Source organism: Aquarana catesbeiana, linkage group LG08 (genome assembly GCF_042186555.1).
Source record: "Aquarana catesbeiana isolate 2022-GZ linkage group LG08, ASM4218655v1, whole genome shotgun sequence".
NCBI lineage: Eukaryota > Metazoa > Chordata > Amphibia > Anura > Ranidae > Aquarana > Aquarana catesbeiana.
The window spans coordinates 321,451-338,179 of record NC_133331.1 but is presented as its reverse complement, the minus strand read 5'-3'; positions in this window follow the sequence as shown (position 1 = coordinate 338,179).

Here is a 16,729-nt window from a genome sequence, read left to right as displayed (position 1 = left end):
GTCCGTATATTAAAAGTCAGCAGCTGCAGTATTTGTAGCTGCTGGCTTTTAATATTTTATTTTTCAGCGGACCTCCACTTTAAGTGCAGCCTCCCTTATTGGTCTGCATATACCACGGCATAAAACATTTTAATGAACTCAGTTTTCACATGTGAAGGATGAATGAGCGATTGTGGTCCAAAAGGAGTATGACCGTACAATATACCCCTCCTCCACCAGATCATATGATGCCTCTAAGGCCAGTGCTTGACTGGAGGTGTCCAATGCCGAGTCAGCAAGCCCGGACTCCAATGGGCCTCTCTTTATTATAGTATTGTACTTTTTCTTCCTGTATGCTATAAAACGTCTTCACAGTGAGGTTCCTGAAAAACTTTAGTAAATCTTTAACCATCTGCTGACCGCAATACCAGTAGCGGCTCGTCCATATGGGGCGCCGCTCCCTAATCCATACGCCTGGATTTTTTAGCACGTGATTAGAGCCTGAGGCACAGGTCCCAGAAGACGGCGGGACCTTTCAGAATGAGCAGCACAACATGCGCAATAGGAAACAGACTGTGACTCCACAAGGCTTCACTTCCTGTCAGTGGCGGCCCGTCAAGAAATCACATAAATAGAAACTGTCTGAGAAAGCGAAGCACAAAAAGCCACACATCATGATCTAAAAAAATTCAAGAACAGATTAGAAACAAAGTAATGTACATGTATCAGTCTAGGAAGGATTACAAAGCCATTTCTAAGGCTTTGGAACTCCAGTGGACCAGGGGGGGGGGGCATTATCCACAAATGGAGAAAACTTGGAACAGTGGTGAACCTTCCCAGGAGTGTCCGGCCAACCAAAATTACACCAAGAGCTCAACGACGACTCATCCAGGAGGTCATAAAAGAGCCCAGAACATCTAAAGAACTGCAGGCCTCACATCCCTCAGGTAAGATCAGTGTTCATAATTCACCAATAAGAAAGAGACCGGGCAAAAATGGCGTCCATGGGAGAGTTTCAAGGCAAAAGCCACTGCTGACCAAAAAGGCTCATCTCACATTTACCAAAAAACATCTTGATTATCCCCAAGACTTTTAGGCAAATATCCTGTGGACTGATGAGACAAAAATTGTACTTTCTGGAAGGTGTGCGTCCCATTACATCTGGCATAAAACTAATACAGCATTTCATAACAAGAACTTCATCCCAACAGTCAGACATGGTGGTGGTAGGGGGATGGTCTGAGGCTGCTTTTCAGCTTGAAGACCTGGACAACTTACCATAATTGATGGAACCATGAATTCTGAGCTCTACCAGAAAATCCTAAAGGAGAATGTGCGGCCATCAGTTCCTGACCTCGAGCTCAAGTGCACTTTGGTTATGCAGCAGGACAATGCCCTGAAACACAACAGCAAGTCCACCTCCAAATGGTTAAAACAAAGCAAAATTTAGGTTTTGGAGTGGCCTAGTCAAAGCCTGGACTTAAAGCGGGGTTGCAGCCGCGATAATTTTTTTTTAAAGTCAGCAGCTACAAACACTGTAGCTGCTGACTTTAAATAAGTACTTACCTGTCCTGGGTGCCCACGATGTCGGCCGCCCGAGGCCAACCTGTCCCTCGGCTCTCAGGTCCCGGCATCACCATCCTAACTAAGGGAAACAGGCAGTGGAGCCTTGCGGCTTCACTGCCAGTTTCCTACTGCGCACGCGCTAGCGGCGCGGCGCTCTGTGAATAGCCCTGTGGTGTTCTGGGAACACACACAGTTCCCAGAAGGCAACGGGGCCGCTCACCGAGGAGCAGGACATGCCGCGGAATAGGAAGAGGCAGATTAATAAGACTTTGCCTTTTTCACATGTTTTTTTTTTTTTTTTTTTGCAGATTTTTGGTGCAATTTTTTTTTTAGGGTGGCCCTCCACTTTAAATCCCATTGAGATGCTGTATTATGACCTTACAGGGGCCGTTCATGCTGGAAAACCTTCCAATGTGGCTGAATTAAAACAATTCTGCAAAGAAGAGTGCGCCAAAATTCCTCCACAGTGATGTGAAAGACTCATTGCCAGTTATCGCAAACGCTTGATTACAGTTGTTGCCGCCAAGGGTGGCACAACCAGTTATTAGGTTTAGGAGGGCAATTACTTTTCACAGCATTGTATATATATATACACACACAGACACACAGTGAGGGGAAAAAGTATTTGATCAGCTGCTGATTTTGTATGTTTGTTCACTGACAAAAAATAATCAGCCTATAATTATATTGGTCGGTTTATTTTAACAGTGAGAGAATAATAACAAAAATATCCAGAAAAACACAAAAAAAGTTATAAACTGATTTTCATTTTAATTAGTGAAATAAGTATTTGAACCCTTTGCAATATATGACTTAGTTGGTGGAGAAACCCTTGTTGGAGATCACAGAGGTCAGATGTTTCTTGTAGTTGGTGATCACAGAGGTCAGACGTTTCTTGGAGGTGGCGATCACAGAGGTCAGACGTTTCTTGTAGTTGGCGATCACAGAGGTCAGACGTTTCTTGTAGTTGGCGATCACAGAGGTCAGACGTTTCTTGTAGTTGGCGATCACAGAGGTCAGACGTTTCTTGTAGTTGGCGATCACAGAGGTCAGACGTTTCTTGTAGGTGGTAATCCCAGAGGTCAGACGTTTCTTGTAGTTGGTGATCACAGAGGTCAGACGTTTCTTGTAGTTGGCGATCACAGAGGTCAGACGTTTCTTGTAGTTGGCGATCACAGAGGTCAGACGTTTCTTGTAGTTGGCGATCACAGAGGTCAGATGTTTCTTGTAGTTGGCGATCACAGAGGTCAGACGTTTCTTGTAGTTGGCGATCACAGAGGTCAGACGTTTCTTGTAGTTGGTGATCACAGAGGTCAGACGTTTCTTGTAGTTGGCGATCACAGAGGTCAGACGTTTCTTGTAGTTGGCGATCACAGAGGTCAGACGTTTCTTGTAGTTGGTGATCGCAGAGGTCAGACGTTTCTTGTAGTTGGCGATCACAGAGGTCAGATGTTTCTTGTAGGTGGTGATCACAGAGGTCAGACGTTTCTTGTAGTTGGCGATCACAGAGGTCAGACGTTTCTTGTAGTTGGTGATCACAGAGGTCAGACGTTTCTTGTAGGTGGTGATCACAGAGGTCAGACGTTTCTTGTAGTTGGTGATCACAGAGGTCAGACGTTTCTTGTAGTTGGTGATCACAGAGGTCAGACGTTTCTTGGAGGCGGTGATCACAGAGGTCAGATGTTTCTTGTAGTTGGTGATCACAGAGGTCAGACGTTTCTTGTAGGTGGTGATCACAGAGGTCAGATGTTTCTTGGAGGCGGTGATCACAGAGGTCAGACGTTTCTTGTAGTTGGCGATCACAGAGGTCAGACGTTTCTTGTAGGTGGTGATCACAGAGGTCAGACGTTTCTTGTAGTTGGCGATCACAGAGGTCAGACGTTTCTTGTAGGTGGTGATCACAGAGGTCAGACGTTTCTTGTAGTTGGCGATCACAGAGGTCAGACGTTTCTTGTAGTTGGCGATCACAGAGGTCAGACGTTTCTTGTAGTTGGCGATCACAGAGGTCAGACGTTTCTTGTAGTTGGCGATCACAGAGGTCAGACGTTTCTTGTAGGTGGTAATCCCAGAGGTCAGACGTTTCTTGTAGTTGGTGATCACAGAGGTCAGACGTTTCTTGTAGGTGGTGATCACAGAGGTCAGACGTTTCTTGTAGTTGGTGATCACAGAGGTCAGACGTTTCTTGTAGGTGGCGATCACAGAGGTCAGACGTTTCTTGTAGGTGGTGATCACAGAGGTCAGACGTTTCTTGTAGTTGGCGATCACAGAGGTCAGACGTTTCTTGTAGGTGGTGATCACAGAGGTCAGACGTTTCTTGTAGTTGGTGATCACAGAGGTCAGACGTTTCTTGGAGGCGGTGATCACAGAGGTCAGATGTTTCTTGTAGTTGGTGATCACAGAGGTCAGACGTTTCTTGTAGGTGGTGATCACAGAGGTCAGATGTTTCTTGGAGGCGGTGATCACAGAGGTCAGACGTTTCTTGTAGTTGGCGATCACAGAGGTCAGACGTTTCTTGTAGGTGGTGATCACAGAGGTCAGACGTTTCTTGTAGTTGGCGATCACAGAGGTCAGACGTTTCTTGTAGGTGGTGATCACAGAGGTCAGACGTTTCTTGTAGTTGGCGATCACAGAGGTCAGACGTTTCTTGTAGTTGGCGATCACAGAGGTCAGACGTTTCTTGTAGTTGGCGATCACAGAGGTCAGACGTTTCTTGTAGGTGGTAATCCCAGAGGTCAGACGTTTCTTGTAGTTGGTGATCACAGAGGTCAGACGTTTCTTGTAGTTGGCGATCACAGAGGTCAGACGTTTCTTGTAGGTGGTGATCACAGAGGTCAGACGTTTCTTGTAGGTGGTGATCACAGAGGTCAGACGTTTCTTGTAGTTGGTGATCACAGAGGTCAGACGTTTCTTGTAGTTGGTGATCACAGAGGTCAGACGTTTCTTGCAGTTGGTAATCCCAGAGGTCAGACGTTTCTTGTAGTTGGTGATCACAGAGGTCAGACGTTTCTTGTAGGTGGTGATCACAGAGGTCAGACGTTTCTTGTAGTTGGTGATCACAGAGGTCAGACGTTTCTTGTAGGTGATGATCACAGAGGTCAGACATTTCTTGTAGGTGGTGATCAGAGAGGTCAGACGTTTCTTGGAGGTGGCGATCACAGAGGTCAGACGTTTCTTGTAGTTGGCGATCACAGAGGTCAGACGTTTCTTGTAGTTGGCGATCACAGAGGTCAGACGTTTCTTGTAGGTGGTGATCACAGAGGTTTCTTGTAGGTGGTGATCACAGAGGTCAGACGTTTCTTGTAGGTGGTGATCACAGAGGTCAGACGTTTCTTGTAGTTGGTGATCACAGAGGTCAGATGTTTCTTGTAGGTGGTGATCACAGAGGTCAGACATTTCTTGTAGTTGGTGATCACAGAGGTCAGATGTTTCTTGTAGGTGGTGATCACAGAGATCAGACGTTTCTTGTAGTTGGTGATCACAGAGGTCAGATATTTCTTGTAGTTGGTGATCACAGAGGTCAGACGTTTCTTGTAGTTGGTGATCACAGAGGTCAGACGTTTCTTGTAGTTGGTGATCACAGAGGTCAGATGTTTCTTGTAGTTGGTGATCACAGAGGTCAGACGGTTCTTGTAGTTGGTGATCACAGAGGTCAGACGTTTCTTGTAGGTGGTGATCACAGAGGTCAGACATTTCTTGTAGGTGGTGATCACAGAGGTCAGACGTTTCTTGGAGGTGGCGATCACAGAGGTCAGATGTTTCTTGTAGTTGGTGATCACAGAGGTCAGATGTTTCTTGTAGTTGGTGATCACGGAGGTCAGACGGTTCTTGTAGTTGGTGATCACAGAGGTCAGACGTTTCTTGTAGTTGGTGATCACAGAGGTCAGATGTTTCTTGTAGTTGGTGATCACAGAGGTCAGATGTTTCTTGTAGTTGGTGATCACAGAGGTCAGACGGTTCTTGTAGGTGGTGATCACAGAGGTCAGACGTTTCTTGGAGGCGGTGATCACAGAGGTCAGATGTTTCTTGGAGTTGGTGATCACAGAGGTCAGACGTTTCTTGTAGTTGGCGATCACAGAGGTCAGATGTTTCTTGTAGGTGGTGATCACAGAGGTTTCTTGTAGGTGGTGATCACAGAGGTCAGATGGTTCTTGTAGGTGGTGATCACAGAGGTCAGACGTTTCTTGTAGGTGGTGATCACAGAGGTCAGACGTTTCTTGTAGGTGGTGATCACAGAGGTTTCTTGTAGGTGGCGATCACAGAGGTCAGACGTTTCTTGTAGTTGGTGATCACAGAGGTCAGACGTTTCTTGTAGGTGGTGATCACAGAGGTTTCTTGTAGGTGGTGATCACAGAGGTCAGACGTTTCTTGTAGTTGGTGATCACAGAGGTCAGACGTTTCTTGTAGGTGGTGATCACAGAGGTCAGACGTTTCTTGTAGTTGGTGATCACAGAAGTCAGACGTTTCTTGTAGGTGGTGATCACAGAGGTCAGACGTTTCATGTAGGTGGTGATCACAGAGGTCAGACGTTTCTTGGAGGTGGCGATCACAGAGGTCAGATATTTCTTGTAGTTGGCGATCACTGAGGTCAGACGTTTTTTGTAGTTGGCGATCACAGAGGTCAGACGTTTCTTGTAGGTGGTGATCACAGAGGTTTCTTGTAGGTGGTGATCACAGAGGTCAGACGTTTCTTGTAGGTGGTGATCACAGAGGTCAGACGTTTCTTGTAGTTGGTGATCACAGAGGTCAGATGTTTCTTGTAGGTGGTGATCACAGAGCTCAGACGTTTCTTGTAGTTGGTGATCACAGAGGTCAGATGTTTCTTGTAGTTGGTGATCACAGAGGTCAGACGTTTCTTGTAGGTGATCACAGAGGTCAGACGTTTCTTGTAGTTGGTGATCACAGAGGTCAGATGTTTCTTGTAGTTGGTGATCACAGACGTCAGACGTTTCTTGTAGTTGGTGATCACAGAGGTCAGATGTTTCTTGTAGTTGGTGATCACAGAGGTCAGACAGTTCTTGTAGGTGGTGATCACAGAGGTCAGATGTTTCTTGTAGTTGGAGATCACAGAGGTCAGACGTTTCTTGTAGTTGGCGATCACAGAGGTCAGATGTTTCCTGTAGGTGGTGATCACAGAGGTCAGACGTTTCTTGTAGGTGGTGATCACAGAGGTCAGACGTTTCTTGTAGGTGGTGATCACAGAGGTTTCTTGTAGGAGGTGATCACAGAGGTCAGACGTTTCTTGTAGGTGGTGATCACAGAGGTCAGACGTTTCTTGTAGTTGGTGATCACAGAGGTCAGATGTTTCTTGTAGGTGGTGATCACAGAGCTCAGACGTTTCTTGTAGTTGGTGATCACAGAGGTCAGATGTTTCTTGTAGTTGGTGATCACAGAGGTCAGACGTTTCTTGTAGGTGGTGATCACAGAGGGCAGACGTTTCTTGTAGTTGGTGATCACAGAGGTCAGATGTTTCTTGTAGTTGGTGATCACAGACGTCAGACGTTTCTTGTAGTTGGTGATCACAGAGGTCAGATGTTTCTTGTAGTTGGTGATCACAGAGGTCAGACAGTTATTGTAGGTGGTGATCACAGAGGTCAGATGTTTCTTGTAGTTGGAGATCACAGAGGTCAGACGTTTCTTGTAGTTGGCGATCACAGAGGTCAGATGTTTCCTGTAGGTGGTGATCACAGAGGTCAGACGTTTCTTGTAGGTGGTGATCACAGAGGTCAGACGGTTCTTGTAGGTGGTGATCACAGAGGTCAGACGTTTCTTGTAGGTGGTGATCACAGAGGTCAGACGTTTCTTGTAGGTGGTGATCACAGAGGCTTCTTGTAGGTGGCGATCACAGAGGTCAGACGTTTCTTGTAGTTGGTGATCACAGAGGTCAGACGTTTCTTGTAGGTGGTGATCACAGAGGTCAGACGTTTCTTGTAGGTGGTGATCACAGAGGTTTCTTGTAGGTGGCGATCACAGAGGTCAGACGGTTCTTGGAGGTGGTGATCACAGAGGTCAGATGTTTCTTGTAGTTGGCGATCACAGAGGTCAGACGTTTCTTGTAGGTGGTGATCACAGAGGTCAGACGTTTCTTGTAGTTGGTGATCACAGAGGTCAGACGTTTCTTGTAGGTGGTGATCACAGAGGTCAGACGTTTCTTGTAGGTGGTGATCACAGAGGTCAGACGTTTCTTGGAGGTGGCGATCACAGAGGTCAGATGTTTCTTGTAGTTTGCGATCACAGAGGTCAGACGTTTCTTGTAGTTGGCGATCACAGAGGTCAGACATTTCTTGTAGGTGATGATCACAGAGGTTTCTTGTAGGTGGTGATCACAGAGGTCAGATGTTTCTTGTAGGTGGTGATCACAGAGTTCAGACGTTTCTTGTAGTTGGTGATCACAGAGGTCAGATGTTTCTTGTAGGTGGTGATCACAGAGATCAGACGTTTCTTGTAGGTGGTGATCACAGAGGTTTCTTGTAGGTGGCGATCACAGAGGTCAGACGTTTCTTGTAGTTGGTGATCACAGAGGTCAGACGTTTCTTGTAGGTGGTGATCACAGAGGTCAGACATTTCTTGTAGGTGGTGATCACAGACGTTTCTTGTAGTTGGTGATCACAGAGGTCAGATGTTTCTTGTAGGTGGTGATCACAGAGTTCAGACGTTTCTTGTAGTTGGTGATCACAGAGGTCAGATGTTTCTTGTAGGTGGTGATCACAGAGATCAGACGTTTCTTGTAGTTGGTGATCACAGAGGTCAGACGTTTCTTGTAGTTGGTGATCACAGAGGTCAGACGTTTCTTGTAGGTGGTGATCACAGAGGTCAGACGTTTCTTGTAGTTGGTGATCACAGAGGTCAGATGTTTCTTGTAGTTGGTGATCACAGAGGTCAGACGTTTCTTGTAGTTGGTGATCACAGAGGTCAGATGTTTCTTGTAGTTGGTGATCACAGAGGTCAGACGGTTCTTGTAGGTGTTGATCACAGAGGTCAGATGTTTCTTGTAGTTGGTGATCACAGAGGTCAGACGTTTCTTGTAGCTGGCGATCACAGAGGTCAGATGTTTCTTGTAGGTGGTGATCACAGAGGTCAGACGTTTCTTGTAGGTGGTGATCACAGAGGTTTCTTGTAGGTGGTGATCACAGAGGTCAGACGGTTCTTGTAGGTGGTGATCACAGAGGTCAGACGTTTCTTGTAGGTGGTGATCACAGAGGTTTCTTGTAGGTGGCGAACACAGAGGTCAGACGTTTCTTGTAGTTGGTGATCACAGAGGTCAGACGTTTCTTGTAGGTGGTGATCACAGAGGTTTCTTGTAGGTGGCGATCACAGAGGTCAGACGGTTCTTGGAGGTGGTGATCACAGAGGTCAGATGTTTCTTGTAGTTGGCGATCACAGAGGTCAGACATTTCTTGTAGTTGGCGATCACAGAGGTCAGACGTTTCTTGTAGTTGGCGATCACAGAGGTCAGACGTTTCTTGTAGTTGGCGATCACAGAGGTCAGACGTTTCTTGTAGTTGGCGATCACAGAGGTCAGACGTTTCTTGTAGTTGGCGATCACAGAGGTCAGACGTTTCTTGTAGTTGGTGATCACAGAGGTCAGACGTTTCCTGTAGCTGGTGACCAGGTTTGCACACATCTCTTGGAAACCATCTAGGCCACTCCAGGACCTTCATGTGCTTCTTCCTGAGCCACTCCTTTGTTGCCTTGGTCGTGTGTTTTGGGTCATTGTCATGCTGGAAGACCCATCCATGACCCATCTTCAGTGTTCTGGCTGAGGGAAGAAGGTTCTGACCCAAGATTTGACGGTACACTGTATACGCAGCTACACAGATTTGGCCATCCTCGCTGCTGATTCCTGACATAAGTAGACCCCTTTATCTTTCAAATTATTTAAACTGTACCATAGCCAGAACTTTATTGAAAGTATTGGGGGTATTAGCCAAGTTTGGATTTGGGGACAATTTTATGCTACATTACAAACCTAAGGAGGGGATCGGAATTAATAATTACATATCGGGCTCTTCCCCATATTTAGAGGTAAGGGATCGAGATGCCCCATCCCTTATATGGTTTGCACTGACATCGAACGACTTGCTGAGCTTATAGGCTCAGACACAAAGGTGCAAGGAATGACTATTAATGGTCTAAGAACAGAATTTATTTAGTCATGGAACCCCTTAAAAGTACACGAAATCACACAGCAGCCCCGAATAAAATGAAAAATATTACTTCTAATTGTGAAGCAATCCAAACATTCATTTTATAGGTGGGAACGTATTTTGTGTGAAAGCTAGGAGACTCCATGGGTACTTTGGTGGTGTCAGCGGGGGTGGGGCTTTGCCCAAGACTCTGTGATGAACAAAGAACCCAAATATTTTAGCAGCCCTCATGGGGTAGCACTACATGTCCTAAATAATTCCCCATCATATATCCTGAAAAGTACAAAAGAGGCGTTTCACCAGGCCTACAGAAACCCCACTCAGCGCCAGGTAGCGATGCTAGTCGCAGAGCTGCTAACAAGCATGCAAGTAAAATTTCATAAATGAATAATAATAAATAGCACCCACTTTGTAGAAAGGGGGGAATATAACCTAAACACAGAGAGCAGCTGTTTAAACACAAAAGATCACATACAGATATAATGTTTCAAAAAATCTAAAAATAGACTATAATGACACACTAAAACAGCGCTAATGTTGAACTATCATCCAATAGACACGTGGCCAACTACACATGCATAAGGAAATCCATTATAGGAACATCCTTAAAGAAAAAGTCCCTTGAAGAAATAAGTGATGCAGAGTTCAGGGTGTACTTCAACCAGGTCATCAGTTGATAATAAAAAGAATTCTTAACGTGCACCTTCCACCGATCACTCAGGATTCCACCCAGTGTAGACACACTCCCCCTAGGGGGTTAAACTCACCAGAGTTGGAAAATAATAAAACATTCAGAATGATCCAAATCAGCAAACTGGAGTTGACATCACTCATAAGGGATCAGGGATGTTCAGGGCTCATAATGCATCAAAAACAAGAAGAGAAGCATAATAGCGTAATCCTGTTTATTGATTAAACCCCTTCCACCACATAAAAAAACTCCCCTTCAATATATACACGTACATCAAATCATAAAATCAATAAGCAATCATAGAAGCAGGTAGTAGGAGCGTGTTTTACTTCACCATGAACCGTCAGCGCCGCCAGATAGGAACCGCGATTCACTTCCTAGTTGTGCAGTAGGCTCAGGTGGAGCGCACACGTCACTTCCTACGTCGCGTAAGCCACGTCCTGACGCGTTTCGTCATATCCTGACTTCGACAGGATATGACGAAGTCAGGATATGACGAAACGCGTCAGGACGTGGCTTACGCGACGTAGGAAGTGACGTGTGCGCTCCACCTGAGCCTACTGCACAACTAGGAAGTGAATCGCGGTTCCTATCTGGCGGCGCTGACGGTTCATGGTGAAGTAAAACACGCTCCTACTACCTGCTTCTATGATTGCTTATTGATTTTATGATTTGATGTACGTGTATATATTGAAGGGGAGTTTTTTATGTGGTGGAAGGGGTTTAATCAATAAACAGGATTACGCTATTATGCTTCTCTTCTTGTTTTTGATGCATTATGAGCCCTGAACATCCCTGATCCCTTATGAGTGATGTCAACTCCAGTTTGCTGATTTGGATCATTCTGAATGTTTTATTATTTTCCAACTCTGGTGAGTTTAACCCCCTAGGGGGAGTGTGTCTACACTGGGTGGAATCCTGAGTGATCGGTGGAAGGTGCACGTTAAGAATTCTTTTTATTATCAACTGATGACCTGGTTGAAGTACACCCTGAACTCTGCATCACTTATTTCTTCAAGGGACTTTTTCTTTAAGGATGTTCCTATAATGGATTTCCTTATGCATGTGTAGTTGGCCACGTGTCTATTGGATGATAGTTCAACATTAGCGCTGTTTTAGTGTGTCATTATAGTCTATTTTTAGATTTTTTGAAACATTATATCTGTATATATCCTGAAAAGTACATTGATTCCATGATCACCTCCTTTATTTGGGAAAATAAATCTGCCAGAATTTTTACGTTCAAAAGTTTTTTATTAGTTTTACAAAATTAGAAAAATTAGAGGACATCCCATATAGACAGCCTTAAAGGGGACCTTCAGTCATGTTTTCATCTTCCCATCTATTAGACCTTCTGCCCTTCTTTTTGTTTTATCTTTGGATAGTAAAACATTTTATTTCTGCCAGTAAATCCCTTATACAACCCACTTCCTGTTTCTTGTCTGGTCATTGGCCGAGGCTTATGACATCATGTACAGCTCTCTCTCTCACTCTCCTGAGAGTTTGCCAGGAAGGGAGGGGGAGATGAGTCATTAAAGGGCCAATGAGAGCTGCAGAGCTGGAGGTGTGAGTCTGTGTGTCTGTGTAAATCCAGGTGTTTCGTCACATATGGCGACCCATCACATTTGGCTACGGAAGTGATGATCCGCTGAGAAATTTGGCACTGCGCATGCGTAACTTGCCGATATGCGTTTCAAAAGTTTTTACGACAATACGGAGCAGTGAAACCGTCAGATAATATCACGGAAGTGACGCTACAGACAAGCTCCTCTTCTGTAAAATTATTCATTGTAAGACACCACTTTACAACAGGGCCCCTCGTGGACTCGCTTCGCTCAGCATAATTATATTCTAACTCTATGTCCACTTGGATGGTGGGGCTTGAACCTGGACTTAGGGATGGAGCCACATAATAACTGCGCAAGCGCATTTCCACGTCAGTTCCACGTCAGTTCCGTCACACTATCAACCTCGGCCCCATAGAACCCTGATATTGTCTATAACCCCAACCTCGGCCCCATAGAACCCTGATATTGTCTATAACCCCAACCTCGGCCCCATAGAACCCTGATATTGTCTATAAGCCCAACCTCGGCCCCATAGAACCCTGATATTGTCTATAACCCCAACCTCGGCCCCATAGAACCCTGATATTGTCTATAACCCCAACCTCGGCCCCATAGAACCCTGATATTGTCTATAACCCCAACCTCGGCCCCATAGAACCCTGATATTGTCTATAAGCCCAACCTCGGCCCCATAGAACCCTGATATTGTCTATAACCCCAACCTCGGCCCCATAGAACCCTGATATTGTCTATAACCCCAACCTCGGCCCCATAGAACCCTGATATTATCTATAACCCCGACCTCGGCCCCATAGAACCCTGATATTGTCTATAACCCCGACCTCGGCCCCATAGAACCCTGATATTATCTATAACCCCGACCTCGGCCCCATAGAACCCTGATATTGTCTATAACCCCAACCTCGGCCCCATAGAACCCTGATATTGTCTATAACCCCAACCTAGGCTCCATAGAACCCTGATATTGTCTATAACCCCAACCTCTGCCTCAGAGAACCCTGATATTGTCCATAACCCCAACCTCGGCCCCATAGAACCCTGATATTGTCTATAACCCAAACCTCAGCCCCATAGAACCCTGATATTGTCTATAACCCCAACCTCGGCCCCATAGAACCCTGATAGTGTCCATAACCCCAACCTCAGCCCCATAGAACCCTGATATTGTCTATAACCCCAACCTCAGCCCCATAGAACCCTGATATTGTCTATAACCCCAACCTCGGCCCCATAGAACCCTGATATTGTCTATAACCCCAACCTCTGCCCCATAGAACCCTGATATTGTCTATAACTCCAACCTCGGCCCCATAGAATCCTGATACTGCCTATAGCCCCAACCTCGGCCCCATAGAACCCTGATATTGTCTATAACCCCAACCTCTGCCCCATAGAACCCAGATATTGTCTATAACTGCAACCTCGGCCCCATAGAACCCTGATATTGTCTATAACCCCAACCTCTGCCCCATAGAACCCAGATATTGTCTATAACCCCAACCTCTGCCCCATAGAACCCTGATATTGTCTATAACTCCAACCTCGGCCCCATAGAACCCTGATATTGTCTATAACCCCAACCTCAGCCCCATAGAACCCTGATATTGTCTATAACCCCAACCTCGGCCCCATAGAACCCTGATATTGTCTATAACCCCAACCTCTGCCCCATAGAACCCAGATATTGTCTATAACCCCAACCTCTGCCCCATAGAACCCTGATATTGTCTATAACTGCAACCTCGGCCCCATAGAACCCTGATATTGTCTATAACCCAAACCTCGGCCCCATAGAACCCTGATATTGTCTATAACCCCAACCTCTGCCCCATAGAACCCTGATATTGTCTATAACTCCAACCTCGGCCCCATAGAACCCTGATATTGTCTATAACCCCAACCTCGGCCCCATAGAACCCTAATATTGTCTATAACCCCAACCTAGGCCCCATAGAACCCTGATATTGTCTATAACCCAAACCTCGGCCCCATAGATCCCTGATATTGTCTATAACCCCAACCTCGGCCCCATAGAACCCTGATATTGTCTATAACTCCAACCTCGGCCCCATAGAACCCCGATACTGTCTATAACCCCAACCTCAGCCCCATAGAACCCTGATATTGTCTATAACCCCAACCTCAGCCCCATAGAACCCTGATATTGTCTATAACCCCAACCTCAGCCCCATAGAACCCTGATATTGTCTCTAACTCCAACCTCGGCCCCATAGAACCCTGATATTGTCCATAACCCCAACCTCAGCCCCATAGAACCCTGATATTGTCTATAACCCCAACCTCGGCCCCATATAACCCTGATATTGTCTATAACCCCAACCTCGGCTCCATAGAACCCTGATATTGTCTATAACCCCAACCTCAGCCCCATAGAACCCTGATATTGTCTCTAACTCCAACCTCAGCCCCATATAACCCTGATATTGTCTATAACCCCAACCTCGGCTCCATAGAACCCTGATATTGTCTATAACCCCAACCTAGGCCCCATAGAACCCTGATATTGTCTATAACCCCAACCTAGGCCCCATGGAACCCTGATATTGTCTATAACCCCAACCTCGGCCCCATAGAACCCTGATATTGTCTATAACCCCAACCTAGGCCCCATAGAACCCTGATATTGTCTATAACTCCAACCTCAGCTCCATAGAACCCTGATATTGTCTATAATCCCAACCTCTGCCCCATAGAACCCTGATATTGTCTATAACTCCAACCTCGGCCCCATAGAACCCTGATATTGTCTATAACCCCAACCTAGGCTCCATAGAACCCTGATATTGTCTATAACCCCAACCTCAGCCCCATAGAACCCTGATATTGTCTCTAACTCCAACCTCAGCCCCATATAACCCTGATATTGTCTATAACCCCAACCTCGGCTCCATAGAACCCTGATATTGTCTATAACCCCAACCTAGGCCCCATAGAACCCTGATATTGTCTATAACCCCAACCTAGGCCCCATGGAACCCTGATATTGTCTATAACCCCAACCTCGGCCCCATAGAACCCTGATATTGTCTATAACCCCAACCTAGGCCCCATAGAACCCTGATATTGTCTATAACTCCAACCTCAGCTCCATAGAACCCTGATATTGTCTATAATATCAACCTCTGCCCCATAGAACCCTGATATTGTCTATAACTCCAACCTCGGCCCCATAGAACCCTGATATTGTCTATAACCCCAACCTAGGCTCCATAGAACCCTGATATTGTCTATAACCCCAACCTCGGCCCCATAGAACCCTGAGCTATGAGTAAGCACTCAGTCCTGAGTGCGAAACGCGTCAGCTTACCTGTACTTTCTGCATGACAGTCTTGTTATTTTGATGATCCCATTTTTTCAATAAAGTGACGTTTTTTGACTACATCCGGTGTGCGGCATCCAAATCTTCTCCTCCATTCAAGCCTCCATAGAACCCTGATATTGTCTATAACCCTAACCTCGGCCCCATAGAACCCTGATATTGTCAATAACCCCAACCTCGGCCCCATAGAACACTGATATTGTCTATAACCCAAACCTCGGCCCCATAGAACCCTGATATTGTCTATAACCCCAACCTCAGCCCCATAGAACCCTGATATTGTCCATAACCCCAACCTCGGCCCCATAGAACCCTGATATTGTCTATAACCCCAACCTCGGCCCTATAGAACCCTGATATTGTCCATAACCCCAACCTCGGATCCATAGAACCCTGATATTGTCTATAACTCCAACCTCGGCCCCATAGAACCCTGATATTGTCTATAACCCCAACCTAGGCTCCATAGAACCCTGATATTGTCTATAACCCCAACCTCAGCCCCATAGAACCCTGATATTGTCTCTAACTCCAACCTCAGCCCCATATAACCCTGATATTGTCTCTAACCCCAACCTCAGCCCCATAGAACCCTGATATTGTCTCTAACCCCAACCTCGGCCCCATAGAACCCTGATATTGTCTATAACCCCAACCTCGGCCCTATAGAACCCTGATATTGTCCATAACCCCAACCTCGGATCCATAGAACCCTGATATTGTCTATAACTCCAACCTCGGCCCCATAGAACACTGATATTGTCCATAACCCCAACCACGGCCCCATAGAACCCTGATATTGTCTATAACCCAAACCTTGGCCCCATAGAACCCCGATATTGTCTATAACCCCAACCTCGGCCCCATAGAACCCTGATATTGTCTATAACCCCAACCTAGGCCCCATAGAACCCTGATATTGTCTATAACTCCAACCTCGGCCCCATAGTACCCTGATATTGTCTATAACCCCAACCTCAGCCCCATAGAACCCTGATATTGTCCATAACCCCAACCTCGGCCCCATAGAACACTGATATTGTCTATAACCCAAACCTCGGCCCCATAGAACCCTGATATTGTCTATAACCCCAACCTCAGCCCCATAGAACCCTGATATTGTCTATAACCCCAACCTCTGCCCCATAGAACCCTGATATTGTCTCTAACTCCAACCTCGGCCCCATAGAACCCTGATATTGTCCATAACCCCAACCTTGGCCCCATAGAACCCTGATATTGTCTATAACCCAAACCTCGGCCCCATAGAACCCCGATAGTGTCCATAACCCCAACCTCAGCCCCATAGAACCCTGATATTGTCTATAAACCCAACCTCGGCCCCATAGAACCCTGATATTGTCTATAACCCCAACCTCGGCCCCATAGAACCCGGATATTGTCTATAACTCCAACCTCG